The sequence below is a fragment of the Triticum aestivum genome, chromosome 7D (genome assembly GCF_018294505.1).
Source record: "Triticum aestivum cultivar Chinese Spring chromosome 7D, IWGSC CS RefSeq v2.1, whole genome shotgun sequence".
NCBI lineage: Eukaryota > Viridiplantae > Streptophyta > Magnoliopsida > Poales > Poaceae > Triticum > Triticum aestivum.
The window spans coordinates 326,195,463-326,206,540 of record NC_057814.1 but is presented as its reverse complement, the minus strand read 5'-3'; positions in this window follow the sequence as shown (position 1 = coordinate 326,206,540).

Here is an 11,078-nt window from a genome sequence, read left to right as displayed (position 1 = left end):
GCCCCCCACCGTGGTGGCTAGCTCTACTTATATAGGCCCTGGTCCTCTCCCCAAATATTGAGCGGGAAGGGAGCCAACAACGGCGGCCAATTTGAAAGGGGACAGCTAGTACAAGCTATCCTGACAAAAGCGGTCTTCGCCTGTAGAAGGCTCTGGTGATGACGCCGTCTTGGGCCCCACGGTGACCTCCGTCCTGCTGGACTGTGAAGGAAATATGCCCTAGAGGCAATAATAAAGTATTATATATTTCCTTATATCATGATAAATGTTTATTATTCATGCTAGAATTGTATTAACCGGAAACATAATACATGTGTGAATACATAGACAAACAGAGTGTCACTAGTATGCATCTGCTTGACTAGCTCGTTAATCAAAGATGGTCATGTTTCCTAGCCATAGACATGATTTGTCATTTGATTAACGGGATCACCTCATTAGGAGAATGACGTGATTGACATGACCCATTACGTTAGCTTAGCACCCGATCGTTTAGTATGTTGCTATTGCTTTCTTCATGACTTATACATGTTCCTATGACTATGAGATTATGCAACTCCCGTTTACCGGAGGAACACTTTGTGTGCTACCAAACATCACAACGTAACTGGGTGATTATAAAGGTGCTCTACAGGTGTCTCCAAAGGTACTTGTTGGGTTGGCGTATTTCGAGATTAGGATTTGTCACTCCGATTGTCAGAGAGGTATCTCTGGGCCCACTCGGTAATGCACATCACTATAAGCCTTGCAAGCATTGTGACTAATGAGTTAGTTGCGGGATGATGTATTACGGAACGAGTAAAGAGACTTGCCGGTAACGAGATTGAACTAGGTATCGAGATACCGACGATCGAATCTCGGGCAAGTAACATACCGATGACAAAGGGAACAACGTATGTTGTTATGCGGTCTGACCGATAAAGATCTTCGTAGAATATGTGGGAGCCAATATGGGCATCCAGGTCCCGCTATTGGTTATTGACCGGAGAGGTGTCTCGGTCATGTCTACATAGTTCTCGAACCCAAAGGGTCCGCACGCTTAAAGTTACGATGACAGTTTTATTATGAGTTTATATGTTTTGATGTACCGAAGGTTGTTCGGAGTCCCGGATGTGATCACGGACATGACGAGGAGTCTCGAAATGGTCGAGACGTAAAGATTGATATATTGGACGACTATATTCGGACACCGGAAGTGTTCCGGAGAAGTTTCGGATTAAACCGGAGTGTCGGAGGGTTACCGGAACCCCCCGGGGAAGTATTGGGCCTTAGTGGGCCTTGAGGGGAGAGAGAGGGCAGCAGCCAGGAGGTGGTGTGCCCCCTCCCAGGAGGAGTCCTAGTTGGACTAGGAGAGGGGGGCGCAGCCCCCTTTCCCTCTCCCTCTCCCTCTCTTTCCTTCCCCCTTCTTTTCCTAGTAGGACTAGGAAAGGGGAGTCTAGGAGGAGGACTCCCCCCTCTCCTTGGCGCGCCCATAGGCAGCCGGCCTCCCCCTTGCTCCTTTATATACGGGGGCAGGGGGGCACCTCTATACACACTTGATATACGATATTTTAGCCGTGTGCGGTGCCCCCCTCCACCAGATTACACCTCGATAATACCGTCGCGGAGCTTAGGCGAAGCCCTGCGTCGGTGGAACATCATCATCGTCACCACGCCGTCGTGCTGACGAAACTCTCCCTCAACACTCGGCTGGATCGGAGTTCGAGGGACGTCATCGAGCTGAACGTGTGTAGAACTTCGGAGGTGCCGTGCGTTCGGTACTTGATCGGTCGGATCGTGAAGACGTACGACTACATCAACCGCGTTGTGATAACGCTTCCGCTGTCGGTCTACGAGGGTACGTGGACAACACTCGCCCCTCTCGTTGCTATGCATCACCATGATCTTGCGTGTGCGTAGGAAATTTTTTGAAATTACTACATTCCCCAACAGCCTGCTAGTCTTGGTCTTGTTGCACTGATATGGAAACCTTTGCGTGATGCCTCGGTACTCCGCGCTTGCGCTTGCCCCCTTGGCACCAAAAAGGAAACAAGGGCGCTGCACGTGCTAGCGCCCGCCTGGCGCCCATCTGATCCTGATCGTCATGGCTCACGTCACGAGAGCCTCGTGAGGTTTGCCCCGCCTTGATATCTCCGCTCCTCGTGAGCCTGCCTGGAGAGGCCACTCCAGAGGAGGCCTTGCATTGTCCGCCTCGCGAGGCAAGTCTGGGGACCCCCGTTCCCAGAACGTCGATAGTAGCCCTGGGGCCCAAGTCGCGCTCGGACTTGGGTTCGAGGCGAAGCCAAGGGGCAAGTGTGGAGCGCCGCGGGCCCTGTCGGATCTGGGGTTCCGGCAAAACCCTTAAGGTTCAAACTCTGGGGTGCGCGTGAAGTTCTTTCCCTCCTACCAATCCACGCCCTAGCTCACTAAGATCTTGCGGACGAACTCGACGAACTCACAACACAAGGGACACAATATTTATACTGGTTCGGGCCACTGTTGTGGTGTAATACCCTACTCCAGTGTGTGGTGGTGGATTGCCTCTTGGGCTGATGATGAATAGTACAGGGGGAAGAACAGCCTCTTGAGGTTGAGGTGTTCTTGTGCTTGTCGAACTTGTGTGGGTGAGGACTCGATGCCCCCCACCGTGGTGGCTAGCTCTACTTATATAGGCCCTGGTCCTCTCCCCAAATATTGAGCGGGGAGAGAGCCAACAACGGCGGCCAATTTGAAAGGGGACAGCTAGTACAAGCTATCCTGACAAAAGCGGTCTTCGCCTGCGAAAGGCTCTGGTGATGACTCCGTCTTGGGCTCCACAGTGACCTCTGTCCTGCTGGCCTGCTGGTCTTGGTCTCGTTGCACTGATATGGAAACATTTTCCTGATGCCTCGGTACTCCGTGCCTGCACTTGCCCCCTTGGCACCAAAGAGGAAACAAGGACGCTACGCACGCTGGTGCCCGCCTAGCGCCCGTCTGATCCTGATCGTCATGGCTCACGTCACGAGAGCCTCGTGAGGTTTGCCCCGCCTTGATATCTCCGCTCCTCGTGAGCCTGCCTGGAGAGGCCACTCCTGAGGAGGCCTTGTGTTGTCCGCCTCGCGAGGCTTGGCCCCTCGTGAGGGTCTTGAATGCCTTGCTGATGAAGATGGGCCGTACAGGCCTGCTTGCACAGCCACGCCATGGGCCGCAGACAGGCAAGTCTGGGGACCCCCGTTCCCAGGACGCCGACAGGCCCCAACAGCATGTGGCCTTGGTTGACGTGTGGCGATTGATTAGACGTGGGCGTCTCCGCTTCCCCTTGCTGCCTCGGCAACTGCCTGACTTGACGAGTCCCTGCTGCATGCAGAGAAAAATCATCATTACCTATGATCGTGGAGGCCGGCGGTTGGCCTTCCTCTGGCTATAAATGAGGAGAGGGCGGAGCCCCCATCGCTCATCTCTTCCCGTTCCGCTCGCTTCTTCTTCCTTGCTTCATTGCTGGTAGCGACACCCATGGCGCCCACGAAGAAGTTCTCGGCCACAGAGAAGGGGAAGGCCCGCCAGGAGGGGCCCGGCTCACCGCCGCCCAAGAGGGGGCGCGGCCGCCCCCGCAAGCACACCGCGACCCCTGCCGTGGCCCCTCGCGGCCGCGGCCAGGGCTCTTCACGTGGTGGGAGTCGCCCAGGCCGTGGCAGCCCCGTCGATGAAGGGAGGCGTGCCTTGGTTGCGCGGCCTGCCCGGCCATGCTTCCACTCGGCGGAGGTGCTGCCGGAGTTCGTCGTGTGGTCGGAGAACCCGGCCGGCACCTGGCTTCAGCTCCCGCGCTTCTTCGCCGGTGAGATGCCCACCACGAGTCCAGGCGGGCTCTGGCTGCAGGCTGACGGCTGCTGCAGCAAGGCTTCTTGGGTTGCGGTGGAGGTCTCCGTCGCAGGCAACACAGCCCTGGCCCGCGGCTGGCAGACGTTTGCCCGCGCGCGCGGCTCGGGCAGGCGGTGCACCCTCCACTTCAAGTACAATGGCAACGCGACCCTCTACATGAGGGTATTCGACGAGGATGGTCGCCGCGTCGGGTGCTGCCCTGAGGACAACGACGGTGGCGAGGTGCTCGGCCTTGGCGACGGTCGTGACGAAGGTGAGGGTGGTCTTGCCCTCGGCGCTGGCCGCTGCTTGCCAAGCTACGGCGATTCTTCCTCCAGCGGCAGCTCCAGCAGCGGCGGCTATGACCAGCCGCCGCGCCCGCTTCGAGGGCGGCAGCGGGTCATCTCGTCGCCGCGCCCTAGTGAAGAGCGAGGAGGGGTCTGGCTGATCCCAGGAGGGCGCCATGGGCCCTTCCTCGTGAAATGCCGTGGGAGCGCGCGCCACTTTTGTTTCGTTCTTCCTTTTCTTCCTGCATTAAGAGAGAGACAAGTATGGGGCCCCGCAGGGGCGTGCAACGAACCGTGATTTCCAAGTTGCTATGCTATGTTTATCATTCCTGTGTCGTGCTGCAGCATCAATGTTTTATCTAAGCGCGTAGAAATAACTTAGCTTGACGCGCTTGAAGCAGTTTCCGCCTCGTGAGGCGCGTGTTTCCCAGTACCTGGCGAGGCCTCCTTGGCTTGGGAGGCGTCTAGGAACTGCAAAAATTCGTTAGGAAACTCTTATTCTTCCGAGCCCTTCCGAGCCCTGGTCGCGGGCGCAGCCAGCCATGTCACAGCCCCAGATCAGCCCTTGCTTGATTTTCTTGCCTCCATGCATCATGTTTAAATTCAAATGAAATTTGAATTGAGGAATTTTCAAAGCCTCAGAAACCTTTTAAAAATGATCAACATTAAAATATTCTCAAAGAAGCCTAAGAAAATGTTCCTGTTAAACCTTGAAAAATATTGGCAATAATAAAATTCAAACCAATATTTTTGGAAGGTTAACATATTTATTTTGGGCCTTTGAATTAATCCAATAAATATTTGAATTGGATCTATATTTGTTATATAATAAATATATGTTCAATAATTCTAGAAATTGTTGTGTAGCTTTGGATAAGTCCATTTAGTTTACACAATTATTTTCATGAATTTTGAAAATGGTTTGGTCTTTGAACTAAATCAAAACATAATAGCAAAAATAGAAAACAGAACAAATTATTAACAGAGAGAGGGAGATAGGCCTCAGGCCCACTTACCTGGCGCCCCACCTCGGCCCAGTTGCTGTGAAGCCCAGCCCACGCAGCCATCTGCCAGTCGTCGTCCTCCTCTTGACAGAAGGACGCGAGGGCGTGTGCCCACCGCGCGCCGGCACGCGCCGGCCACCTCCTGCTTACCTACTCGCCGCTGGAGGCACCCGAGGGCGCCACGCACTCCCCTCAACCCCTTGCACCTCTCCCCTCTCTCCCAGGACTCCCTCTCCCTCCTCTGCTCGCTTCCGCAGCGCCACCGAGTGCTGCCGTCGACGCCGCTCGCCACCACCGCGGCCACCAGCATCCCCGCGGCCTTCCAGCTAGCCCACAAGCTCCGCCTCGGATCCATGAAGCTCTACGCCGACGCACGCGACGCCGGGTGCCCCGAAGCCACGCCATCACCGCCGTCTGCACCGCCATGGCTGGCGATCGCCGCTGCTCGATTCGCAGCAACGAGGACCTCCCCGAGCACGCCGAGGCCACCTCTGCACCCGCCGTGAGCTCCTCTACCAATCCCCTCTACTCCCATGTCCATTAGCTCATCGTAGCCCTCGTTTCCGTCGAGACCGAGACCTCACCGACGCCGGACTTGTCGCCGTCGTCGTTTTGGTTCGCCTCCGTATAAACCGAGCGCGTCACTGCATTGAGTGCACTCCCAGGAGCCCGTAGCGCCCATCAGTTCCTCCTCCCATGCACCGTAGCCGCAACCCCGTGCACCCCCGAACTCCGGCGGCCGCAACCGAGCCCGCTGCCGTCGACTCCGGCCACCCCAGGCCCGGAGACCACCACCATCCGACGCGCCATCGCGCCAGCTCTCCGTAGGGCCAAAGGGCGCACCGAACGGTGCATCATAGGCGAAACCCGAGCCCCTCCAGTGTACCTCCGCCGCGTTTTTGGTCGCCGCCGGCATACCTCCGGTGACGCTAACGTGGCAAAGTCATTAGCCGCTAACAGCCTAGTTATTTAACATCTAGTGACATTGACAGTCGGGCCCCACCAGTTTAATTAACCAGCTAACGAAATAAGTTAGAATTAATCTAAGTCCAGTGGCCCCACGTGTCAGTTTGACTACGCTGACGTGGCCGTTGACCTGGCCCCACTGGTCAGCCTCTGTTCTTGCCCTGTTACACTGACGTGCGGGTCCCACGGGTCAGGTTTGACCGGACCAGCCCCTGTTGACCTGCTGACGCCACAGTGACACAATGCTGACGCAGTATTACATTTTTTGGATTTATTTTTAATCAGGAAATTCCAGAAAATACCCAAAACTTCTAAAATTCATAGAAATTCAACCATAACTCCAAATGAAACAAATTATTTATGAAAAATTATCAGAAAAATGCAATCTATCCATCTGTATCATTTTCATGCATGTCAAACTAAGTTATACCTGCTGTATAGGTGAAAACATGATAATGACATTTTAAATGCTAAATGTGGAGTTTGCATATGAACCCTTAGTTCATATGGACTTCATTTAAACTGTTGCTAGATGCATTAAGGTAAATCATAACATTCTTGACATGTCATGACCATGCATCATATTGTTGCATTGCATTGATTGTGTTTTCTCTCTGTTGCCGGTAATTGTCCCCTCTCGATAGCCGTGATTCCGACGATGAGTTCGATGACACCGATGAAGAACTATAATATCTTCAGAAGTGCCAGGCAAGCAAACCCCCTTGTTCATTCCGATACAATCCCACTCTCTCGCTCCTGCTCTCTTTACTGCATTAGGACAACAACGACTCATCTGTTACTTGCTGCGGTAGTTGAACCCCTTATCCTCTGCATGACCTGTCATTGCCACAGTAAATAGATGAAACCCACTAGCATGAGTAGGAGTTGTTTGAGCCCTGATGTGCCTACTCATTCATGCTTGTTTGTCATGCCTGCTATTGCTTAGAGTTGTGTCAGGTCTGATTCATCGGGGATGAATTGGAGTTGTGTGAACATGCCCTACTGTGTGAGCTAAGTGTGTGAACACGATTTGCTAAAGGTAGCGGTGAGAGGCCATGTAGGAGTACATGGTGGGTTGTCTCATTGAAGCCGTCCTCAGGAACTGAGTTCTGTGTTTGTGATCCATGATACAGTTACTACCACGCATTGGGCCCGAAACCAATGGACCCTCTCGGCTTCTTAATCACCCTTGTCCTCTGTCCAGGAGTTGCACGTAGTTTCTGGTGTTTGTAGTAAGCTGGAGGCCGTGGACAGCGCTGACCCGAGGGGTGGGCTGTGATGCGGTAGGCTCGTGGCCCGGTGTACCGAGTCGCCCATTTGGTGTCTCGGGAACCCTGCACACATCGTTCGGGGCCGTATGTGGAAACCTCGGCCGGACTCCCTGCGGATGGAACCTGAATAGGCGATAAACCTGGACTAGAGACTTGAGTGTTTAGGTAGGCTGTGGCCGACACCCTCGCTGGGCTTCCGCTTGAAGGTTGCCGAGTACATGTCGTGTAAACGGCGGTAAGTGGTGAGAGCGTGTGTGAAGAAGTACACCCCTGCAGGGTTAACATCATCTATTCGAATAGCCGTGTCCGCGGTAAAGGACTTCTGGGTTGCCTATAACAGTTCATAGACAAGTGACAGTGGATACTCTAAAATGCGCAAGATAAGCGTGAGTGCTATGGATGGCGTTCTCGTAGGGAGATGGGAGCGAATCCATAGTGGTGTATTGATATGGTGAATATGTGGACTCGTGTGCGCCACCTCAAAAGAGTTACTTGCAGTCGTAGTTAGGATAGCCACCGAGTCAAAGCTGGCTTGCTGCAGTTAAACTCCACCACCCCCTTTGTTGATACCGATGCATATGTAGATAGTTCTGATGTAAGTCTTGCTGGGTACATTTGTACTCACATTTGCTTATTTTATGTTTTGCAGAGAGACGTCAGTCTCGCTAGTAGTTCCGTGTGGACTTTGACGTTTAGCTTGATACCTCAGCTACGATCTTGTGCCCTCGGCAGGATCTGGTAGATAGTCAGGCTTCTCAGCCTTTTTCCTTTGTAGATGTCTGTACTCAGACATGTTAAGCTTCCGCATGTGCTTTGACTTGTATGCTCTAAATGTTGGGTCATGAGACCTATGTTTGTAATATCTCGCTCCTCGGAGCCTAATGAATAAATACTTGAGTCATAGAGTTATGTTGTGATGCCATGTTGTATTTACACATATCGAGCATATTATGTGTGATTGAAATGCTTGGTATGTGTGGGATCCGACCACCTAGTTGTTTATCCTTGGTAGCCTCTCTTATGGGGAAATGTAGTATTGTGCTTCCATGAGCCATAGTAGTCCGCTACAGCCCGGTTCACCGGAGTCCTGCTAGCCCAGCACTACTGCTCCAGAACACTTGGCTGGCCGGTATGTGATTCACTTTGTTCCTGTGTCTGTCCCTTCGGGGAAATGTCACGCGGTGACATCCGGAGTCCTGCCTAGCCTGCTACAGCCCGGGTTCCCGGAGTCCTGCTAGCCCGGTGCTACAGCCCGGATTCGCACGCTGCTGACCGACATGCTCGATGTTGATTCATGTATGCCTGTCCCCGTAAGTTAGTGCCACTTTGGGTTCACGACTAGTCATGTCGGCACGGGTTCTCTGTCATATGGATGCTAGCGACACTATCATATACGTGAGCCAAAAGGCGCAAACAGTCCCGGGCCATGGTAAAGCGACACCCGTGGGAATACCGTGCGTGAGGCCGCAAAGTGATATGAGGTGTTACAGGCTAGATCGGTGTGACTTAGAATCGGGGTCCTGACAGCGTTGGTATCACAGCCTGACTGCCTGTAGGATTACCAAGCCAAACTGGTCGAAGTTGAGTCTAGAAATGCTTTAGTTATATAAGGGAATTGATTGTTGAAGGGAACGTAAGGCTCTTTTACTCCTTTACCTTATGCCCTTCTGATCTGAGTCAACCTCTTCTTTTCTACGGGGATTAAGAACTAGGCTTCTCATCTTTCTATCAGGATCATGTGTTACTAATCCGTAGACTCGTAGGATTGATGGAGTCAAGCCCTAGTTCAGTTTCTACTACTTCCGTATGTTAACTGTTGATCTCAAACTTTGATATTGTGATATTAAGTGGTTATGCCACCATTTTGCATGATGTCTCAAATCATTTTGAGCATTTGCAGCCGTTATGCTATCCGAGTCATCCCAGGTTTCTAAATAATATGATGCATTTGCAAATCCTTTCCGTCCGTTCCCGGTGTTCCTCTGTGCCAGATTAACCACACTAATCGTCGAGTTGAGGTACTCCGTTACCTCGTCGTATATGTTGGAGTTATTATTAAGACCCTATGTGTCTTAGAGGACCACTTAGTAATCTAGCAATGCTTTGTATCCCCAGTGTGATGATTCTAGCCATTATTCTCGAAACCCGTGATGCCATTTAGTTAGTAGGCATTCTATTTCTGGGTTCTTGAACCCAAGATTCACTCTACTTAACTCGTGTAGCTAGTGTTTGCTCGTTCCTTTAGGATATTAGTAACCCTTGTGATAGTCTTCGAGGTCCGTGGTATATCATTCTTCCAAATACCATGAACTGCTTATGGCAGAAGTTCTCTTGAACCAAAAGATCACAACCAGAGTGCTCTTGACGAGTTCTCCATCCAAATTGTGATTCTGCCAGTCCTTCTTCTTCTGCATGGGTTATCCGGAAGAAATATGTTGAACTTGGTCGACATGCTAAACCATGCATCCATAACTCAGAAAATCATATGTTCCTTTGAGTTGTCCATCTTTAGTTGTCTTCTGACCTTCGTCTATCAATTGATAGTCAGGAGTAGTTGTGCATTTGTGTTATCGATGCCTATTATTCTTGTGGTCTGTCAAGCCATTCTAATCCGGAATGACTAGGAGAAACAAACTCCAGTACCTCGTCCATCTTTGGGATTGGGTCAAAGTAGTTGTATTCCACAGATCAAAATGCCAAACCAGTTTTTGTTTTGTTCTACCTTCGAGTATTACCCCCTTTATGTCGAGAATATCGTAGGAATTGCACCACCTCTTATGAATTCTTGACGCAGTGATACTCCTCGCCATCATCACTCATTTCTTGGTCCCGTGTTGTTGCAACCGGAATGCCGACAAGTGAACTATGATGTGTGAAATTTATACTCCTAGCAACTTCGTTGCTTGGTAGTAAATGGACAATATTCTTAGCATATTGGTTATTAAATCACCATCCTAAGGTTGATCGTGCTACCCAGTCCTTATTCCAGGTGCACTTTTCGATCAATGAGTTAGGATAGTGTCAATCCCTTGCTTATTTGATCATATCGTCTTGCTCTGAAAAGCAAGATTGTTCTCGAGCTTAGTAACATATTGGTGGTACGTGATTTTCCAAATATCTTCTCGGAAGTATCACCAGGTCGTCACCTGACCGCTATGTTGAGTTCGTGATCATGTTGGTATTCTTGTAAACCATCCTTTCTCCAAGAATCTGTGTTGGATACCCTAAGCTAGTTGGTTAAGCTAAACAACAACTTGGAGAGTTGGAAGATAAAAGCTTGTCTGACTTAGTTCATGTTAAGGGATATCTTGTATGTGTGTTGAAGAAAGATGATATCTTCATTGACTGATCCTCGTGTCAATTGATTGGATCTATTGTCTTACCCAAATCTTTGATTTGCGTATGGGCTATCATCAAATCAAGTCAGAACCAACAATATGCATAATGTTGTCTTACTCGTGGTTGATCCCTCGAGCATACACCATTACATCCTTGGGTCTGACCAATGCTATCATTTGTTCACATAATTATGGAATTCCATCTCAATGGAAACCTGGATGAGTTGTTGTTGAACCATCAGCAACACTGCTACCTTCTCCATGATTCGTGTTGAACATCCAGCTAGTATTGGAAACTTTATAGGCATTATCTTCGTGTTCCATTCATGAAGCATATGTTGGATGAAAGAAGTGACTTCCTCTAATTCATGTGCATTGGATGTAAGTTGCCGCCGT